Consider the following 20,018-nt stretch of genomic DNA (forward strand, 5'->3'; position numbering starts at 1 on the left):
ATCATGGGGCAAGTTAAGGACAGGGAGAAATCACTCAGCAGTTACTGTCACAGGTGGAACTGACTCAGCTTGGAGAAATTGACTTAAATTTATTACCAATAAAATCAGAGTAGGATAATGAGAAATAAACCCATCTTCCTACCACCCCTCCCTCCTTCCCGGGCTTAACTTTATTCCTGGGGGGCACAGGAGGATAGGCAGTGGTGGGTGGTGGTCAGTTCATCATATGTTGTCTCTGCAGCTCCTTCCTCCTCAGGGGGAGGACTCTTCACACTTTTCCCCTGCTCCAGGGTGTGGTCTCTCCCACGGAGGACAGTCCTCCATGAACTTTTCCAGTGTGAGTCCCTCCCATGGGCTGCAGTTCTTCACAAACTGCTTCATTGTGGATCCCTTCTACCTGGTGCAGTCCTTCAGGAGCACGCTGATAGCAGGTGGGTCCCTCATAGAGTCACAAGTCCTGCAGCAAAGCTGTTCCTGCCTAGGCTCCTCTCTCCACAGGGCCACAAGTCCCACCAGGAGCCTGATCCAGCATAGGCTTCCTGCAGGAACACAGTCTCCTTTGGATGTCCACTTGCTCTGGTGTGGGGTCCTCCATGGGTTGTAGGTGGATCTCTGCTCCACTGTGGACCTCCACAGGCTGCAGGGGGACAGCCTGACTCACCATGGTCTTCACCACAGACTGCAGGGGAATCTTTGCTCTGGTACCCGAAGCACCTCCTCCACTTCCTTCTTCACTGACCTTGGTGTCTGCAGAGCTGTTCCTCTCACATATTCTCACTCCTCTCTTCAGCTGCAATTGCACAGTTTTGTTCCCCCACTTCTTAACTCTCTTATCCCCTAGGTGCTACCACCGTCGCTGATAGGCTCGGCCTTGTCCAGCAGTGGGTCTGGTTTGGAGCCGGCTGTCATTGACCCCGTTGGAAAAGGGGAAAGCTTCTACCAGCGTCTCACAGAATCCACACCTGGAGCTCCCCTGTTGCTGAAACCTGGCCCTGCAAACCCGATGCATAGACCTGCAGATGCCTTATTCAAAAACAGATATTCATCTTAGAGATGAAAGTGAAAGGTAGTGCAAGTAGAATGCTAATTTCACTTCATGTTCGTTTTCCAGAATGCATTCCCAATAATTGTAAATCTCAGTGAAATAAAACTGCTCATTTTTCCTGGAGTTGAGGACTAGAAAAGTATAAGGGCTTCAGGTTCAAGGCATTTCACTGGTTGGTTTACCTGGAAATAAAAGATCAGAAAGCTTCCAGTCTCTCAGCAATTTATTACCTTGCCAAGTACATTGGCAGCAAAGAAGGTGGAGTACAAAAGATGTCTGGAAAGCACTTTTTTTGCTGGTAACCTGCCTGACTTTTAACCTTGAAGTTAATCAAAGTTGACAGTTCTCCATAAGGTACTTTGGTTTAAGAAATATACAGCTGTAGAATATCTAATTGAAATTTTTCGAAACCGTGGTAACTGCCAAGGAACACAGAAAATCTCATTTCCATTTGGTTAATTGCACTTGCCTTTGTTTGAGAATTCTGATGTACAAGCTGAAGTGAATAATCAATTCATCCTAAAGTCCTAATGCTCTTTTCCAAGGATGAGAAATTCTAGGACTCAGACTCTACTAGAAGCATAATGAGCAGATACAGTACACAGGTACAAGTTCTAAAAATCAGGCATAAAAGTGAGTCTTTTACAGGCAAGGCAGTTATGAAGCTAAATAGAGGTGCAATTTTTTCTTTATCATGTCCCATATGAATTTTACAGAATTTGTTTAAAATGGGTGGTTGCCACTGCCTAGCTCTTCTTCTATATCATGTAAGAAAATAGGAAAGTAAATTCTCTGAGGCAAGGCAGAATTTATTTTGTATGTACTGCCCATGGATTAACAGAGTCAAATCATATGAGAGCTGAAGAGGAAAGTAGTTGTCAGGTTGATCCAAGGCTGTTCGTTTTATAAGAAAAGAAATTTTACTAAGCAGTCCTGACTAAGTGGTCCTGAAACACTCTTAGCAGTGAGGTAGAGTGATTTAGCAGAAATATATTTGAGGAAAAAAGGCAGCTCTTTACCTGAATCTTTCCTAACTAATCAGAATGCTTGCAAGTGAGCTGTAAGGTTGTACATTAGAAGTTTCGCTATGTGGGATTTTATTCAACTGTAGCAAGCTGAAAAAGACAAGAAAAGTGCAGCCAACACTCTTTCCCCTGTCTTTCACCTCAGATTTTTTATGAGGCTGAGGGATGAGAGTAAAGCCAGTTTGGCATACTTAACTTTCTCAAACTCCAGTTTCTCTGGTCTAGCTAATAGATTAAAAAGGATCGTGGCGTTTTGTGTGAAAGCTTGGTTTCTACCTGTTTTTAGCTTTGTATTTTTTTCCATTAGATTCCTTACAAGATTAAAAAAACCCACCAAACCACTCCTCAAGATCTATTCTGTGTAACAGAGTCTACATGTTAGCTAATTATAAAATAAAACCTCTAGCATACATGTGAAGAATTTGTCAAGCTTGCTCAAACTCGCTTTGCTTTAATGAATAACACTTTCCAGTTTTAATATGTGACTGACCCGTTATATGACTAAACTGTGCATGACAATGGGTACCCAATGATTTCAGTCTTTACCATTTTCTCACAAACTCTCTTTTTCCCTTTTCTTATTAGATTTAAAGTAGCAACTTCCAAGTCTGTTTTCCCCATGATTCTTTGATGACTACGCTGCTAGTTTTTGCCCCAGAACAAATATTGAAATTTGAAAAAACATTCTTGATGTCAGTAAGTGACTATTCGTAAATCAGGTTGAATTACTTCTGTCAGCTGTATTTGTACAGCTCTTTCACTTCTCAATATTTTGCCATATATAGTCTCTACAAAAATTACCTCTATTTAAACATTCTTTAGTGGTTACTGGAAGCATAACAGTTGGACAACAGTCTCAAATCTGAGAAGATATCAAAGCTGAGTCTTTAATGAATAAACTTAAAATCTACCTAGTCAAAAGGGCAAACCTGCAGGAACTTATACATTCACAGGCAAGGGTTGTGATGGAGTACCTATGACTAGGAGCAAGGAACATACTCTGATTTTACTGCCCTAGCATCTATCATGCAGTGTATCATATGGAGTGGTACTGAGTTATAGCAAAACATTGCTCTCCATTCCTCACTTGTCAGTGTTGTTTGTCATTTACACTGAAGACAAACAAGGTCTTCTTTTTTATTCTCTTTAAAACTTGAAATTGCTTAAAAGTGTTCTAAAGAATTTGTAGGACAGAGTCCTCTGAGCAGTCACTTGGGAGGAATCAGCCTCTGATCAAGTACAATGCTTCACAGAGCCTCTGGAATACGATTCCATGGTAATATAAAAGAAAATGTTCATGTTTGCAAAATGGAGCAATTAGGCCTGATTTCCTCAGTGTCCTGCAGCCTATAAGCACAGTAACATATTTTGAACAGTCATATTGATAAAGATTCAAGTCTGAGAGTTGCTTCTGGAGGCAGAGATATCAGCTATCCTAACAACAATCTCTCCAGAGGCCTTGAAGGCTTCTCTAGGCTGGGGCAAATGAGTAAGGAGGGGAAAGGTTGCTGGCATATGTAACTGAAGTGCTAGTGTCTGAAACAGAATGGGGATGTCCTTTCACAAAACAGGAACCCAACGTCTCAGTCCACCTTTTATATGTTTAGTGCAACAAAAAAAGTGTGGCAATAAGGTATTTTCCTTGTAGTACTAGCAGCAGCTTATGGGTTCTGATGCAATGAGCGCCGTCAGGTTTCACTCTGAGATGTTTCTGTTCTGAAATGTTATTCTTCCTACCCAGGGGTAATTTTGATAAAGGTGTGGGGAAAGTGCACATTCAAATGGTGCTACTTTTATAGATATCATTGACAGGATGGGAAGAACATAATTTAAGAATGGCAGTTCTGATTGGTGTTTTGGAGCAGTGAACACGAGAACACTGCATTTCTGCAGGCCTGGTTCATCTGCCTGAAACTTGAGGTGGAGTCAGCAGTGAACTTCAGCTGACTAATGCACACACTGGTTTGCTGAGGATGAAAACGTGCTTGCCAGCTTTACAAAGGGATGTTTTCTCCCAGCCTTTCTTTATAAGGATTTTAGTCACCCTAAGAAACAGGTACAATAATAGAGTAATAATACAACAAATAGGAAAATAATGTAGAAACCCTGGGGCTGGGAGAGATAAGATTTTGTGTATGTGTGCAAAGATGTATTTCTGAGACTGAAAATGCGCAAGGGTGTTCAGATACCTGAAAGCATGCTGGAAATGCTTTCCTGGCTCTCAGGTTTGTATTAACTATTGGTTCTGTACACTTACATTTGAAATATCAAGTCAGAAGACTTTAATTCCAGTATTTTTAAAGTGAAATTAATGAATTCTGATTCAGAAAGCAGGAAGGAGAAGGAAAAAGATGAGTGAGAGAAGGTACACAAAACAGATGTATTTTTTTGTCCACATCTTCATATGAAGCACCTTTGATACTCTGCAGTTGAAAAGTGGAGAGGTATTTGAGATCTGTATGTAATTGCTATGTGTGACACAGCTGTTTCATGATTTCATCACTATATTATACTAGGAAGCCAATTCTTAAGATGTGTTGGTGTTAATAATCATGCCTGCCAGAATCAACCCATCGTGACTAAGCCTATAACCAAATTGCTAGAGCAAGTACCCATGCACGTAATGACTTCCTGCGATGTCAGTCATCCTAAAACAAAGATCATCCAACTATCATTCAAGTGGAAGCTGGCAAAGATGATAGACTGAGATGCTCTCTTCAAACTCACAGAGACAAAACTATAGTCTTTGTTTTGGTTAAAGGTGACAGAATAACCCTCAGTGCTTTGCTGCTAACCAAAAGTTTTGTGTTAATCTGTGCAAAAGCACATGGCAGGTGAGTCAAGTTAGTCCTGTCAGAATGTCCCAATGTTGCTACTGTACAGTGCCTGTAATTACACAGAGCTCCTTGTGACCTGTGCATGACCCACAGAAAATCCTGTGAGATTTTTCTTTGGGAGATACTGTGCTATCTTAAGCAGTGAACCTACCCAGTACATTCATCATATACATAAAGAGTGACTGATTCAGGAAGAGGGCAGGTGAAGAAATGATTCTGCCTTACTTCATTTTACTATATGCAATTCAGGTCAGAAAAAAATAGCAGTTTTTTTCCCACATGTGTATGCTTACTTGCACAGCTTCATGGAAAATGGTAGTTACAAAAGCCAACTATCTAGTACCTCTTCCTTTCTCCATTCCTCAGAATTTAATTCCACCTTGAATACTACAAAAGTTTCAGCAAGTGTTGAGTGCCAGAAACTCTACCAAGAATGCTAGAGCACAGAAGGAAAGTATTTCCACCAAGTTAAATTAATTGGAAATAGGTGTGCGATTAGAATCATACCTAACACCCTCTGATAACACCAAGGAAATCCTCTAGTAGGGATATGATTAAAGAGATGACAGGAAAATCAAGAGAGACAATTTGTTGCTAATGAAGTTTTAAAATTAGATGGAATCTAATTAGTTTCTCATGAAATAAAGGGTGATGAATTGCATATTCTGCTTAACTGTTGTGTTAGAAACAATTACAGGTCAGGAGAGATGTTTTCTGCTCTGTCCTGCAGCAGTAATAACCTTTTTCATAACCAAAACAAAACCTAACTAGTCTCTTTGGTAATCATAACGTGTTTTGCAATGTTGTCAAACATTGCATGCACATCCATTTCAATATTTCATAATGTGTTGACCTTTCTCTCCAAGGAATTTGAAATCTTATTTTTTTCTTCTCAATTATAACAACATCTTTTAGAATATACAGTACTCATAAGTTGTTTGGCTGGCAACGAACCTTTTGTTCTGTGCTTGCTTAGTCTTTACCTAAAATGGGGGGGGATCCAGCTGCTACAGGAATACAGATCCCTAATATAATGGATTCTTTGTTTTCTCCAGTGTTATGAAGATTCATGGTAGATCCTTTTAAACTGAAGCAGTGTTGCTGGGGCTGAGTGTCTGGGCTCATTTCCAGCAGCTTAGACTCTTAACTCCCTGCTAAAGCTGCTCAGCTGATAAAACTAGTTATTACTGTGCTCTGTTCTAGTGAGTGCCACCAGATTAAATATTCAGTAGAAACTCAGTAGCACCCTTACAGCTTTGCTGACCTGAGAGCCTGCAGGCTGGTGTCAACCTGCTCTGCCTGCAGACTGCACCACAAGGACGTCAGCCAGCTCTGGTAGTGTGTGTGTGCTTGGGATACCCGGGTACTGAGCCTGAGCTGCTAGCTCCATGCAAGGTTTACAATCGCAAGCTGTGCTATCACCACACGTTTGTTCACCCTAGAGAAAAGAAGGTTAAGGAGGGGTGCATTTAAGTGCCCTTGTCAGGGGTTATAGTGAAGACATCTTGGAAGTATATAGCGAAAGGACAAGGGTCAACGAGCACACGCTGAAGCAAGGAACAAGAGAAATTCCAGCTGGATGTAAGGAAAAAAATTATGCGCTGTGAAAGAGGTCCAGCACTGACAGAGGTTGAGCAGAAGGTCCTTGGAATCTCCACCCTTGGAAACATTCAAAGCTGAACTGGATGAGGTGTGAACAACCTGTTCTAACTTCAGTGGTAAACTTATGTTCAAAAAATTAACTCTGTTGCAAAAAGGGGCTCTGTGTAGAGAGTATTTCATAACTGTCTGCTATGCAGGGAGAGGGTTTGGTTTTCCTAAATGAGTTGCTGGGCTTATTTAGGAAGGGAAACCCTAAGTTTTGTATTAAAATGACAAAAACACCAAACATTTCCAGGACATTTTCATAATCAGCAGTTCCATGGCAGAGTTTTATGCAACATAATGAATTCTCTTAACAAGCTGAGATATTCACTCTTTCTCATCAGTCCACAAAGGTTTCTGGGATGAGTAGAACAATTATGCCCATCTCAAATCCCTTATACATATGAGAAATACTTAAATTCAGCAGTATTTGACCGAATAACTTCCAGTCTTAATTGAATTTTTCTTTACAGAAGGCGGTATCAATTCTTCACACTTTCCATTCTTCCATCAAAAGAGGCACCAAAATGGAGATAATTTCTGCTCTTTTCATTTTGACTCCGTTTAGCTCAAGAATGACCGTCTTCTAGGAAAAATGCCGGAGAAATTATTTCAGATTTTTTTTTAACTTTCATGTCGTAGTAGGAAAAAAGGCATGGGGAAAAGATCCTTGTATATATCCTCTCATCCAATAGGTGTGGTGCTTGGTTGTCCAGAGTTGAATGCCTCTTCTAACAGACCGGAGTGACTACCATGACTCTTTAAAATTCCAGCGAGCCCTTCAGTACTTGAGATCATAAAACAAATACTTGTTTTCTTCACTCTGTCTCCTTGTAGGGCTGCAACTCATGCATGAATCAAGAATCAACTGTGGTTCTTAGTGGAACAATGCCTATACACACTGCTTTCCTCCTGACTTTCAAGCTCAATAAGAATGCTCACATTAAAACTCATCTTAGTGAAGTAATTATGTGTAATTGCATAATTACCCATTGCAGCTGTTTGACTTACTGGCACTTTAATTAATTAAACTAATGTGATGCACAACCACAAGTTAATTTAGAACAAGGAAACCATACAATGATCCCTCTTGAGGGTGTCTACACAGGCAGTGATAATGTGGTTAAACAGAAAGTGAAATGTGGAGCTTTCTTGAACCTACTACACAGTTTACTTTTAACCAGTGATGAGACACAGAATTAAATAATAAACTTTGTAATAATCCTAAACAAAACAAAATACAAGGCTCCGGAATGAAAACAGTCTCGCTCAAGAATGCTTGCCACACTCCAAGTAGTAAGAAATAAAATTTCTTACAGGCAAATAATCATACATTTGTTTATTATAAACATTTCTCAGTGGTGGCCAAAGCTAAACTTGGATTTAGCTCAGTACCTGCTGATATAGTTTATTTTCCTCTAGATTAAAATTCAGCATTTGAGTCTTGTGCTCAGTCAACTATTATGATATGCAAATGCACTTAATGTATTGACTTTTTGCTCATGCAGTGAACTCCCAAATCATATGAAAAGGAATAAGATTCAGAATATGAACTTCAATAAAGAAAATTGAAGGATTAACATAATGAATAGCAAATGGAATGCTGTCTTCAAATCTATGCTTTTGGAGACACTAATAATCCTACAATTACTGAAAACAACGTGCTACTCAGTTTTGACTCAGAAAAGCACTATTTATGTCCTTACCTTCTTCATTTGGAATATGGTCTATGCATTTTTTCAAAGAAGAATGTCAAAAGCCACTCTTGCTGCAACAGATAAAGAAAACCTTCATTCTGTTTCCCTCTCAGTCTTTGCATGCTATTGAATTATATGACTATAAATAGAGGTTCTGTTTACTGTGATGCATTTTACTTGTAATAGGGATAAGCAGAGAAGTACATGGCTGCTCTGTACTCTGAAAATCTGAAAAAATTCCCTGTAGTGAATAATGTTGGAAGTTTAAATACTTCTCTATGGAGGAAAAAAACTTTTCTGTGTTCCTATGGACTTTTGCTCTCTGGAGTTGAGTCTAGTACAGGTTATCACTTCGTGCATTGAAGAAACAGGTTACCTGGGTAGAATACTCTTCTTTTGAGAAACCTGTGCAAGAGAAACAGAAGCACTCGAGTTCCTCAGGGCAGAAACTCTATGACCTGTAGCAATATTTTCTGTTTTTTACAAGCAGCAGCTCAAAGAATTCACTTAAAAAGTAAGAAAAATAGAGATGTCCTTAAGACTGAAGCTGCTTATGCAAACTGAGAGTAGCTTGGAGAAGACACTACCTACAAGACAGAGGAGGCACCTCCTATTTTATGATTCTTATGTCTTATTTCATATTAATTTATGCTTTTTTTGTCTCTTAGAGCTTCTTTTTATGGAATTGACTGATAACCACCAGAGGGTCTATTAATCTAATAAGACATTACAGTGTGTAATAATGCATGCAGTGCTTTTCTCCCAAGGTTTTACCCTTCTCCAAATTTTCTTTCACTCCTCCTGAGGGGTAATTTGAGGAATTGCGCTACACTTGTGTGGCCCAGATAACCAGAAGGTTTTAAGGTTTCTTTTGGTGGCACAAACCATTTTAATAGAGTGTTTCAATCTGCTGTTTAACCCTGAGAAATCATAAGATGAATATCAATGTCTTTTGGCACTTAAGTGGCTAATACTCTATACATGAGATTTTTTATTAGCTAGGTGCTGATAGTGAAGTTTGTGGGGTTTTTCAATGTATTTGAAAAATCAACAGAATAATTCTGAAAGCATCACAATTTAAGGCTGCTAAGATAGCAAAAAGAGATAGCACTCCTGACCTCTGAAAAAGATAATCAGCAAATGAGAATAGCACAATCATTCTATTTTGTGCAATGAAAGAAACCAGAGGAGCAAGAATCGAAGTATTTCAATGAATTTGGATGAGTCAATATTTTTTTATTTCCATGCTGAGGCAATTGGCTATTACATGTGCTCTATAAGACTAGATGATGAACAGAGATGAGTATTTATATGTAAATGTGTTACTTTGAGTTTCTACCAAAGACGCTTTTCAATAAGTTAACCAGAAATTTGATTTTTGCTTACCAGTAATATAAAGGTTCATCTTGCAGTGAGCAGATATGATTGTTCTAGTTTACATCATGAGAACGCAAAAAAATTATCTAGAGATTGATATTTTTCTTTTCAGATCCAGGTTTTTCATTGTCATAATAATTGAAGTGACTAGATATCTCTGTAAAATTCTAAAATTTGTAAAATGCTATTTTATAAACTATTATACGTGCCTGGATTAAAATACATTGAAGTGGATTTTGGACAACTGCAAACTACTTTAAAAAAAGTAGTATAGCTAGAAGATGTTCATCAGTGAGATGTTCGTCAATGGCACCTTCTCCCTGAAAATCAATATTTCTGCAGAAAAGAAAAAAATGTCAAGCCAAACTGCTGGTATGATGCATCAAATACTGCAATTTATCTTTTTTTGTTGTTGTAGTTTTAACAGTGCTGAGTTTTTCAGCTGAGGAAAGCTAGATGTGAGGTCTTTCAATGGAAGGCTAGTAAAGTGATAACGCTAAGGAGAAAATATGATTATAAGCTTTAAGAAAAATTGACACAACTCGGACTATATTGCAACTTTTTGGTTTATAATTTGGCCTTTATAAATCATCTAGCTTTTGTGAGACCCTTCATCCAATAGATGGAATGCTTTTAATATGTTTTTTATGTCAAGGATGGGAGGTTCCACATACAGATCCCAAACTGTTCTTCAGCTTCTTTGCACAGAATGGTTGCTGCCAAACAGACTGAGTTCACCCCAGTTTATGGTACAGGTATTATAAATACTCCAACTCCTGCTATCTTGGCATTTAAAATGGAGAACCTGGGTTAATCCTTGGTGCCATCATGGTCTGCTGGTGTATGTCAAAAGAGGCTCAGGCAATAGTTATGGGATTGCTGAGAGATCTAACCACAACAAAAGTATCTTGCAGTTACTGAGTGCACAGATCCACTCTGGACTGCACTGCAGTTTTCTCATAGCTGAAGGTTGGATCTGTGAATCAACTTACAAAGACTATCCTAAAGATATTCCATACTGAGAACCTCTAACTATGAGGTTGAAAAGCCTGCTTCTGTTGTGCTGATGAGCTCTTTATCTTGATGCTGAGCTGACAGTCAAGAAAGTTCACAAAGGGAATCATGATCTTATTCTTCCCATACATGACAGAACAGAAGAGAAAACTACTTTAAACCTAGAAACTGCTGGAGGATGAAAAGAAGAGCTGCATACAAAGGATGAAAGGGTTTCTCTGGTCAAAGGGTTTCTTTTGCTGCAAAGCTTTTCTTACTTTGGGAATTAAACACCATGCAGGACGCCAACCTGCTTCTGTACTGATGTACATTCATGCACATTATTGTTTGAATATGTGACCATCATAAGTGTGGAAGAAAAGTTTCCATCAGCTTTGAGAAGTTAACTCTTCTGAAACAGCCCAGTGCTTACTTCACATCATGTTGTCAGCATGGATTCACCTCAGCTTGGCCACACAGAATGCAATTGCTGCTTCCTTGGCCAACCTCCAGTCCCACTACTGCTTCAGGTTATTTTATCTGTGTGCAATTCTTGCATCAGGAGAAGATAAGCAAATGTCAGAAAGTAAAGTACATTGAAGAGCTGTCCCAATGGCATATGTTTATCCAAAATTATCCTCCTCCTGCTGCATGATTATTGCAAACAAGTTGGTGCAGCCCAGAGAACAATTAATGTTCTCCTGAGAAAATATTGACGCCTTAAAACACTATATCACACCCAAACCTGAAACAAGAACAACAAAATATGAGGTGTTTTGCAAAACTCTCACATCAGGTTTTGCATCAGAAAGTTCCAGAGCTGGTACAGCTAGGCTTTATCTTTTTACATGTTGTTGATGTTCTTTTCTGGGAGACATCAGAGATTTGACTGGCTTTTACAGTACTCCAGTGACGCTCCAGAAGTTAAAACAGAGGTTGGATCATAAAGGTAATCCATAAAGGTAACAAGCAATCAAATGCCAATGTCTTAAGCCAAGACCAAGTGTTTTAGCATCATTAACATTATTTTATTGCATAAATGCTATTGGCAGAGCATCTGCAAATCTAATGCAAACTTCTCCATAAAGTGTTCAGGGCTGGATTTCTAAAACTTGTGCTCACTAGAAATTTTTGCGTTTTGGGGTTAAAAGGGGGTTGCATTGTTAAAGCAACACAAAAGTTATTTCAAACCCTGCCACTTACACTGATTTTAAGGGCAATCATACAATTCATCCCATGATACAATAACAAAAGGTTTGACACAGTCGGCTCATGATTTTGACCATGCAGTGCATTTTCCAGACCACTGGGCAAAGGCCAGTACAGTTCCAGTTATAGTTGCTCCTTTCCATGCAGTTAAGTTTAACAATACACACTGAAGTTAGTTAGCACTAAAGCATCAATTTAATATCAGTAAAGCCCTTATTAGCAATGCATTCCCATATAAACTAGGAATTTCCTCCTTGTCATTAAATGTCATGTTACTGGTATTCTTTTATACTTTTCCTTAAATGATGTGGAACACATTGTCTTAATGAGACTATAATTACCCATTGAATTTAGTTTTTCATACTGAGAATGAATATTTTCTACCAATGTGTAACTCTCTACCATTTCACCAACACAGAAATCTTTCTTGCTTGAGAAATTACTAACAACCGGCTTTTTAAAAGCACCTTATTTCTCTTTCTGTGTGTGACGTATTTACTTCTTAAAGCACTCCTTTATGGATATAATGTTTAAGCATGAGAACCATTCTGTTAAAGTAATTACCTAAATTAACATGTGCTCAAGTGTTTGCCTGAATGTCATTTCAATTAAGAGAGATTATATATAGGAGTTAAGTTGCAGACATAGTTGTCCTTCCTGCTAGCCTCTCGTTTCTTCCTAATCTCTGCACTTAAGGACAGGGTTTTGAATGGGCCTAAGGATGTTTGAAAAATCTGACATTACCTGTGTGCAGTAAGCGCCAACACACATGCAGTGAGGGTACTCTCCTGGTTGGCATCATTTCTGGCAAACAGGGAGATGAAGTGAATGAACCTACTTTTTCAGATGTGAAACTCTTGAAATTCACAAATTTCTTGAAAATTAAATACTGTTAGATATTCCAGAGTAAAATCCACTTACATCTATCACCTTTAAGTTTTACACGGACCTGAATATTGAGGATGACATTCTGGTCTCCTTAGAAATAATAGGAGATAGACTAATGACTTCAAAAGGGCGAGGATCTCACCTGTATTACACACAGTCTTGTTCAAACAGAAAGAACTCTGTGCTTCAATATTTATTGTACTGAAAATAGGTTTCAGAAATAGCATATTACAAATTAAGTAATCTAAGAGTTTAGTCCTCTCTGCAGAAGAAATTTACTTAAAGAATAAGAAAAGCCTGAGTTTTCACTTTTTTATACATAATTTTATATCAGCAGGAATAATAAAAATAGTTTTTCTCATATTTGTAGATATACTGTGAGCATGTGCTTCTCGTGAGAATCTATAGTATGTATGGACATTTGTGAATACATTTTTCTGTCAGGTCCTACTCCTGAAGTTTTAATATATTACCAAAAATACTTTTCCCCTTAAAAATGCCTTCAAGCTCCAGATGTCATGTGTGCCTATTGGCAAGCATTTCTTTTGTTATGCCCACCAACTGTAACAGGCTTATTTGTGGATTAGCTGTGTCTCAGCTGTAAAATTAATTCAGGAGCACAGCCTGCTGTTCCAAATGAAACTGCAACAGAAGGAAATGTTGTTTCCATGGGTTTGTCTTTTAAAGATTTGTATAACTGGTTAATGCTGTTTTGTCTTTTTGTTTTTTTGGAGACAATTAATCAATACTTTGTCATGTGTAACTTTTATTTTCTATTTTCAGCACATTGCGGTATACAAACAGCAAAGTCAGATGATCGTGTCCTCTAGTATGCAAGCAACCAGAGAGCCCTAATTAACTGATCTTATTGTGTAGCAGATTTAGCAATTAATTTTAAGTTACAGACCCATGAACCGAAGACTTCAGTTCGCAGCTTTCTGGATTTTTAAGAATTTAAATCAGTTTTTGCAGAATAAATGTATATTTTCACTTTTTTTCTGCTTTCAGTAAAATAGAAGACAGATGGCTCGATGCTTAAAGCCCTGCTTTTGCACTCAGGTGCTGCAGGCTCTGTTCTCTGCCCAGCCTTTCTGCCTGAATGTGTGGACACCCCACAAGGTGTGAGGAGACAGTTGAGAATTCCTTTATGGATGATTTCTTAATGCACCAGATATAATTTTTGGACACACTGAGTCTGTCCCTAGTTTGTCAGGTATTGCTCTTAGCTGGAAAAAAGTAGCTCCCTGCCCAAAGCAGTGAGGGACCTTTGGGCTGTAACGACCGTGGAAGCACCCAGAGCCGATTTCAGTGCAGAATCAAAGACATGACTTTTAAGCACTTTGGGCTTACATAGATGAACAATTTGGTGCTCTGCAGACATCAGTAAGCTCAAGCAATGTGCTGTGGCTGTAGTGAGGGTGGCCTGTCCTGTCTGGAGCAAGATGCTGCGAGTCCTGTGTGTGTGCAGGGGTTTGCCTTCAGCCTGCTCAGCTGCACAACACAACAAGCAAATGCTTTCTTCCAGCTGAAGTAGCGGAAAGCTATGCTTTTAACACAGACAGGACTGACTTTTGCCTCTGTAGCCAGAGACAATTTAGTGCCAAATAACAGCAGCTGAAGTCTTTAAAAGGCTAAAGATCACCACTAGGTAAAGTGCTTCACTCCTTTTCCTTCTGTCAGTGCTCAAGCCATTTTCTCATGCAAATCTCTAGGAAAATAGAAGACAAGTTCTTTGCAAAAGGAAGTAGCTGAAGGTTCTTTCTATCTCTTTGTTGTAATAGGGATCATTTTTACCTACACAGAAGCCAAATATATGATACTTGCCTTCAGAGGCCCTTCCTCACCTATCAAGTAAGTTTTCCTTTGCCCAGCTAACAAGTGTTGTATTTTTCTTATGATTTCTCCTCCATTTGTCATATACCTTGTACTAGGATAGGGGTCCTGCACCAGCACACTCCTGGAGTGAACCTCCCCATCTAATCACTTCCCTGTTGTGATGTGGCAAGGTTCTTCCTGGGATATAGGCTCTTTGGCTTAAGCCAAAATGTATCATATTTGGAAAAGCTGCTCTCACTTTTGACCAATCCAGCTCAGCTACCTTTATGCCTGCATAGCTTTGAACGGTAATCTTCATTATGAATAATCTACATTGCTTTTCCCTGCTATTCTATAAAAAGAAAAAAACCACTGCAAAGATATGCCTTCTTTCTATGCCTTCTCTCACTGAGTTGCTACAAATAATCACTTGAAAGCAAACAGGTGAACTTCTAGGTTGTCTTCCAGTGCCAGCTCAGATTAAATACAGAAGAAGGCTAGGTGCGAAAAGAGGGTTTATGGACTCTCTAAAGTATGTGCAGGGGCCAAATCCATCTGATGGACCTTGGGAGGTGGAGTATAATTATACAGAAAGAGAGGAGATTCAAAGCTCTTCATGCTTCATGAGGCATGAATTGAGAGAGGACACAGGATAGTGGAGGAAAAAGGACAACAGAGAATTCCAGTAGGACACAAAGGAGTGGAATGAGCTGCAGTGTTTAGCTTGTTAGGTGGAAATTTAATGGAAGCTAGCAACTTACAACTTGAAGAAAAAATCTTCATGATAAAGTCAAAGTATGAGCTAAACTTCCTTCCTGTCCTTGTTATTTCGTGCCATCTTGCGATTTCCTCTTAGATGGCATTTTTTCCAATCTCCTTGTGTTCAGCTAGGGTACATTTAACACTGTGAGTCAATAAAATGACATACTCTTACCCTAGTTGAGGTTCCTGACACTCAAGTGAATTCCAGTCCTCTGGGCTGCAGCAATTATATAATGATTGTTGGCAACAAGTTTCAAGGTAATTTAACAACAGCATGGGATACTCTGAGTTGAGTTATTAGAACCAGCCAGGTGCTCATTAAGTAATAACAATTTTGGCAATTATACATGTAGCCCAAGAGACTTGGGTCTCACTTGCAGAGAAAGAAGACGAAAAGTCCTAAAGCTTTCATACACATGCACTCACATACACTTTACGTAAAATAAACCATTGAAAATTGATTTATACTCTAAAGTCTCCTTCAAGCCCTGACCCAAGATTTTAAATCACCTTTCACCAAAAAAAAAAAAGCTGCACTTTATGTGACTAGCATTAACAAAATGGGAAACTCTTCCCTATGATAAAGGCCTGAATTTCTGTTCTCAGTATGAGGACTCTGTTGACACGGCTGGGTCTGCCAGGAGTGGAGAGAAATACCACTTCTGTCTACAGGACTCAGGCTGGGTAGTGTTGGACTAAACCTTAGATTTGTATCAGCTGGCCATTGCCCTTGCACATTGCACAGTGCTTATAGCAAGGTTTAGCTGCTTGTAGATCTTGGAGACGTAGAAGAGCTAAATGGGTGAAAAATCTTTTTTTCCTGCAAATACTGCACTTCTTAACACAACTGTGTTGGTACAGCTAAACCACAAGTATCTCTGTCACAAAGATGTAAAAATGGCTCAAACCAGAGAAATCCGGACATATGTGTGTCAAAATTCAATTTATTGCCTTAGTTTTAACTATGTGTAGGTGGAAGAAAAATACATTTTTGTAGGCTTCTACACTGATTAGATAAAGCCCTGAATTACATTAACAGAGAGTTCCTCTTCCTCAAAAGAATGAAGCTTTTTTCTACCAATCTGACATGATTATTTCTTAAAATAATAATTGTCTCTACAGCGATGGACTTTGTAAATTTAACATGTGATATTTCTGAAATACATTGTATAAAATGCTGATTGAACTGTCCAGGGTATAATAAGGTTGCTGCCAACATTAAATTGACAAAGGGTGACAAATAAAAATGTAAAACTATGCAACAATTCTTGTGTCTTTCATTGCAAAAATATGTGATTCATCTCTTTGATTCCCCTTCAGCTTCTGATAACTGCAGTTAGGAAGATAACTTAGTCCCAGGAATTTTTTGGTAAGATTATGCATGATGTATCAAAGAGAAGCTATGACTTAAGAAAGTAATTTAAGACAGTTGTTTGATTGTTTCAAACAGCATTAGTGCAAGCCATTCAGGTTAGGACAATGGCTCTGTATTGCCTCACTGAAAGGCTGGGAGACAGAAACATTTCACTGTATCTGAAGGACTTATTTTACTTTTCAGTTCTTTTCAGATTTTCTGTTCCTCTTTCTTCTTTGCAAACAGCATGAGAAGCATTTTTATGTAATAGAATCTCATTTCTGTAACTCTTCCAGTTACAACTCTGAAATATTTCAGTCGTTCAACAAAGACAATTTCATGCAGAACTGGGCATGGCCTATACCTGGCCAATCTGTTTTCTGACGTACACAACAAAAATTATTATGTGGGTTTAAGATCAACTGCTGCTCCCGCTTTGACCTGCTCAAAGGACTGTTCCAGAAGATATGGAGATGCCTCCATCCATCCAGAAAGAAAAATCCAGAATGCATCTTCCAGAGGTGCAGCAGGATCATACCTTATTGTCATACTCTTTTAAGAACTGCAGCACTTGTCCTATGTCCACCAGAGGAAATCCACAGAAGCAAAGATAATAGGAAACATCCTACTTCATTTTTCAATCACTAGAATCAAGTTCTAACACTGTACAGGTAGTCTGGCAGAATTCTGTGACCAACAACATTTTAAACAGAAGTTCTTGAAATGAAGAATTAGCCACATTCATGAATTTCATTTTACCTTTCTGGTTCGAGACAAATCTACCAGTGATATCTACCAGTGAGCTATTGTGAAACGTAAATATATGCTAATGTCTATTATAAAATTAATTATTAAATTACAAGTTTTTCATTTCCACATAAAACATGATTAGGCTAGGAGTTCATCTTTCCTTACTGCAACAGTATTTGTCCCTTCCCCTCCTTTATTTTGTGTCGACACATAATTCTCATGGGAAAGGACTGGTTGCACAAATTAAGAACTGGATAGAAATGCAAAGCTTTTATTTTGGTGCCATATCCTCCATTAAAGAAAATTATAAGTAACTGTCAGGGTAGACATTGTCCTGCAGCAAACTAATTTAATGGACCTTCTTGGTAGCTGTAAGTGATCAAATGTCACACTGTAGGTTTGCAGTTTTATAAAAATTTGTTTGCATGTATATATACAGATCAACCTAGATTGTCAATTTAAAAATTACAGTGATTCAAATATTCCATATAAACTATTACAAACTTCATTGCTTTTATTAGACATTCTCTTATAATGCTTTGGTCATCAGTTGGTACAAATTGTGCTCACTTGTAGAACAATATGCAGTATAATACCTTAGAAATTAGCATAGGCAAAATTGTTCATGAGATTCTACCCATAGTTTAACATTTTGCCACTCTTTTCTGCTCCAGTACCCCATGGATTATCAGGAGGAAGATTTAATCTGTCATAAGATTGTCCAGGAACAAAATAAGAACAGTAAAGTAAGCCCTCAGCATGCGAATTTCTCACCATGCTTAGTTCAGTTCACTTTTGGTGCATGTAGCAAGCTGGGCTTTCTCTAAATGAGATTAACTTTTTTTATATTAAACAACATTTTTTATATTACAGTGTTGTCTAAAAGTCTTTTTTTTTTTTAACTCCACGCTTTCTGTGGGTAGTTGTTCCCTTCTGGATCCATATCAGATGGAGCCTTTACTACCCTCAGCTTCTCTTTGCTTTTCTGTGCTATTCCTCATGTCTCTACTGAAAAGCTTCTAGAGCCCTGCCTAGGTTACTTCAATCAAAACCAGTTGGATTTATAGAAACTTCTTTCATTGATTAGGTGATTGAAAGGAACTATTTTGGTTATCATGGGTTGGGAATTCACACATTTACTGAATGGGGGAATAGGGGATAATCTCCAGAAAAGAGCACTAAATAACCAAAGGTGGGAGTTTCTTGTGCAAATACATCAGCTAATGATCTGTAAGTCAGCATACTCAGACACATGTTGGAATTTAAGATAGTGTTTCAACAGGAGGAAAACTTCAGGAATTTGGTCACTGCAATATTGAATACATCTAGCTGGGAAATAGCCATCTTATACCACAGAAATTTCAAGGGGAAGGGAATGAAGATTGAAAGGAAGAGGAAGAACATCAGAAAATAAAGGCAAAAGATTATAACAACCACCTGACCTTGTCCCTGTCTTTGTCCTCTTGAATCTTGAATCTGTGTACATGCTGATCTACTATAGTCGGGTGCATGTTTTAGGCCATCACATTCACATCAAAATACCAACAAGCAGAGGGGTAAAAGGACAGAGGGAAGAAGTGGGAAGATAGTGAGTTAAAACTCCAGAATTTCCTGCTATTATCCTCCTGACGGTGGCCAATTTTCCACTACTGCAGAATGTTGGCACCACATATGGATGTTTAATTCCTCTCACATGCCTAATTTGTAAAGAGATTGGATTATAATTTTCACTGAAAGAAAATCTGTAAGAGGGTTGTTTCCTCTGATGACTCACTGAGATAGCACTGAAGTTGCATAATATTGCTCTTTCTGGGGATAACTGATATAATGAAATAAAAATGAATAATACATTTTCAGTATGAATTTTCAGACAATGTTCAAACGTACCAGAATTTATTAAATCTTTGAAATTTTTTTATCTCAATAGTGGCTGATTATTTAATGATACTCAGCAGACAACTCAGTGTCATGTAGGAATTGCTGATGATACTAATAATTTAGCTCCAACAATTATACAGATTTTTTTTTTGTGGTCAAAATATTGGAACAGTGAATTAGCTGCAGCTGCAATGAAAAGGGATTGCTGTATAGCAAGCATTTAGCTTTAAATGGAAATTCAAGAGACAGGTAGGTTGCATGTTTTATAGAACACTGCCCAATTTCAAAGAAATTATTTGGTGTGTTAGAATGACATCTAGTGACTAGTTCAGGTTCTAATACTGAGTTATAAAAATAGAAACAAAAAATTAATTTAATCTTCTGATTCTTTCTTTGCTGCCCCCTAATGGAAGATATAAATATAATGAACAGTAAAACATATCCAGAGACAGTAAAATTTGAAAGAAAATCAAGTTAAATTAGGGTTAGAGGTAAACAGTACATGAGTGTAAGGGGAAAAAGCAATAAAAAGATTTCAGGTTTCTGAGACTCTGGGAATTCAAAATTATGAATGCATCTCACTCTTCAATATTAATTTATTCTTCAGGAAATAATCTATCATTTCTCTTTTGTATGGAACATACCCACCGAAAAATTTGCTAAAAACCCCTTAAAATAGGTTCCTGATCAGAAATGGAAATTCACCTGTGTCGTGAAAACACGGTTTAACAGAGTCCCAAAGCA

The sequence above is a fragment of the Chiroxiphia lanceolata genome, chromosome 1 (genome assembly GCF_009829145.1).
Source record: "Chiroxiphia lanceolata isolate bChiLan1 chromosome 1, bChiLan1.pri, whole genome shotgun sequence".
Lineage (NCBI taxonomy): Eukaryota > Metazoa > Chordata > Aves > Passeriformes > Pipridae > Chiroxiphia > Chiroxiphia lanceolata.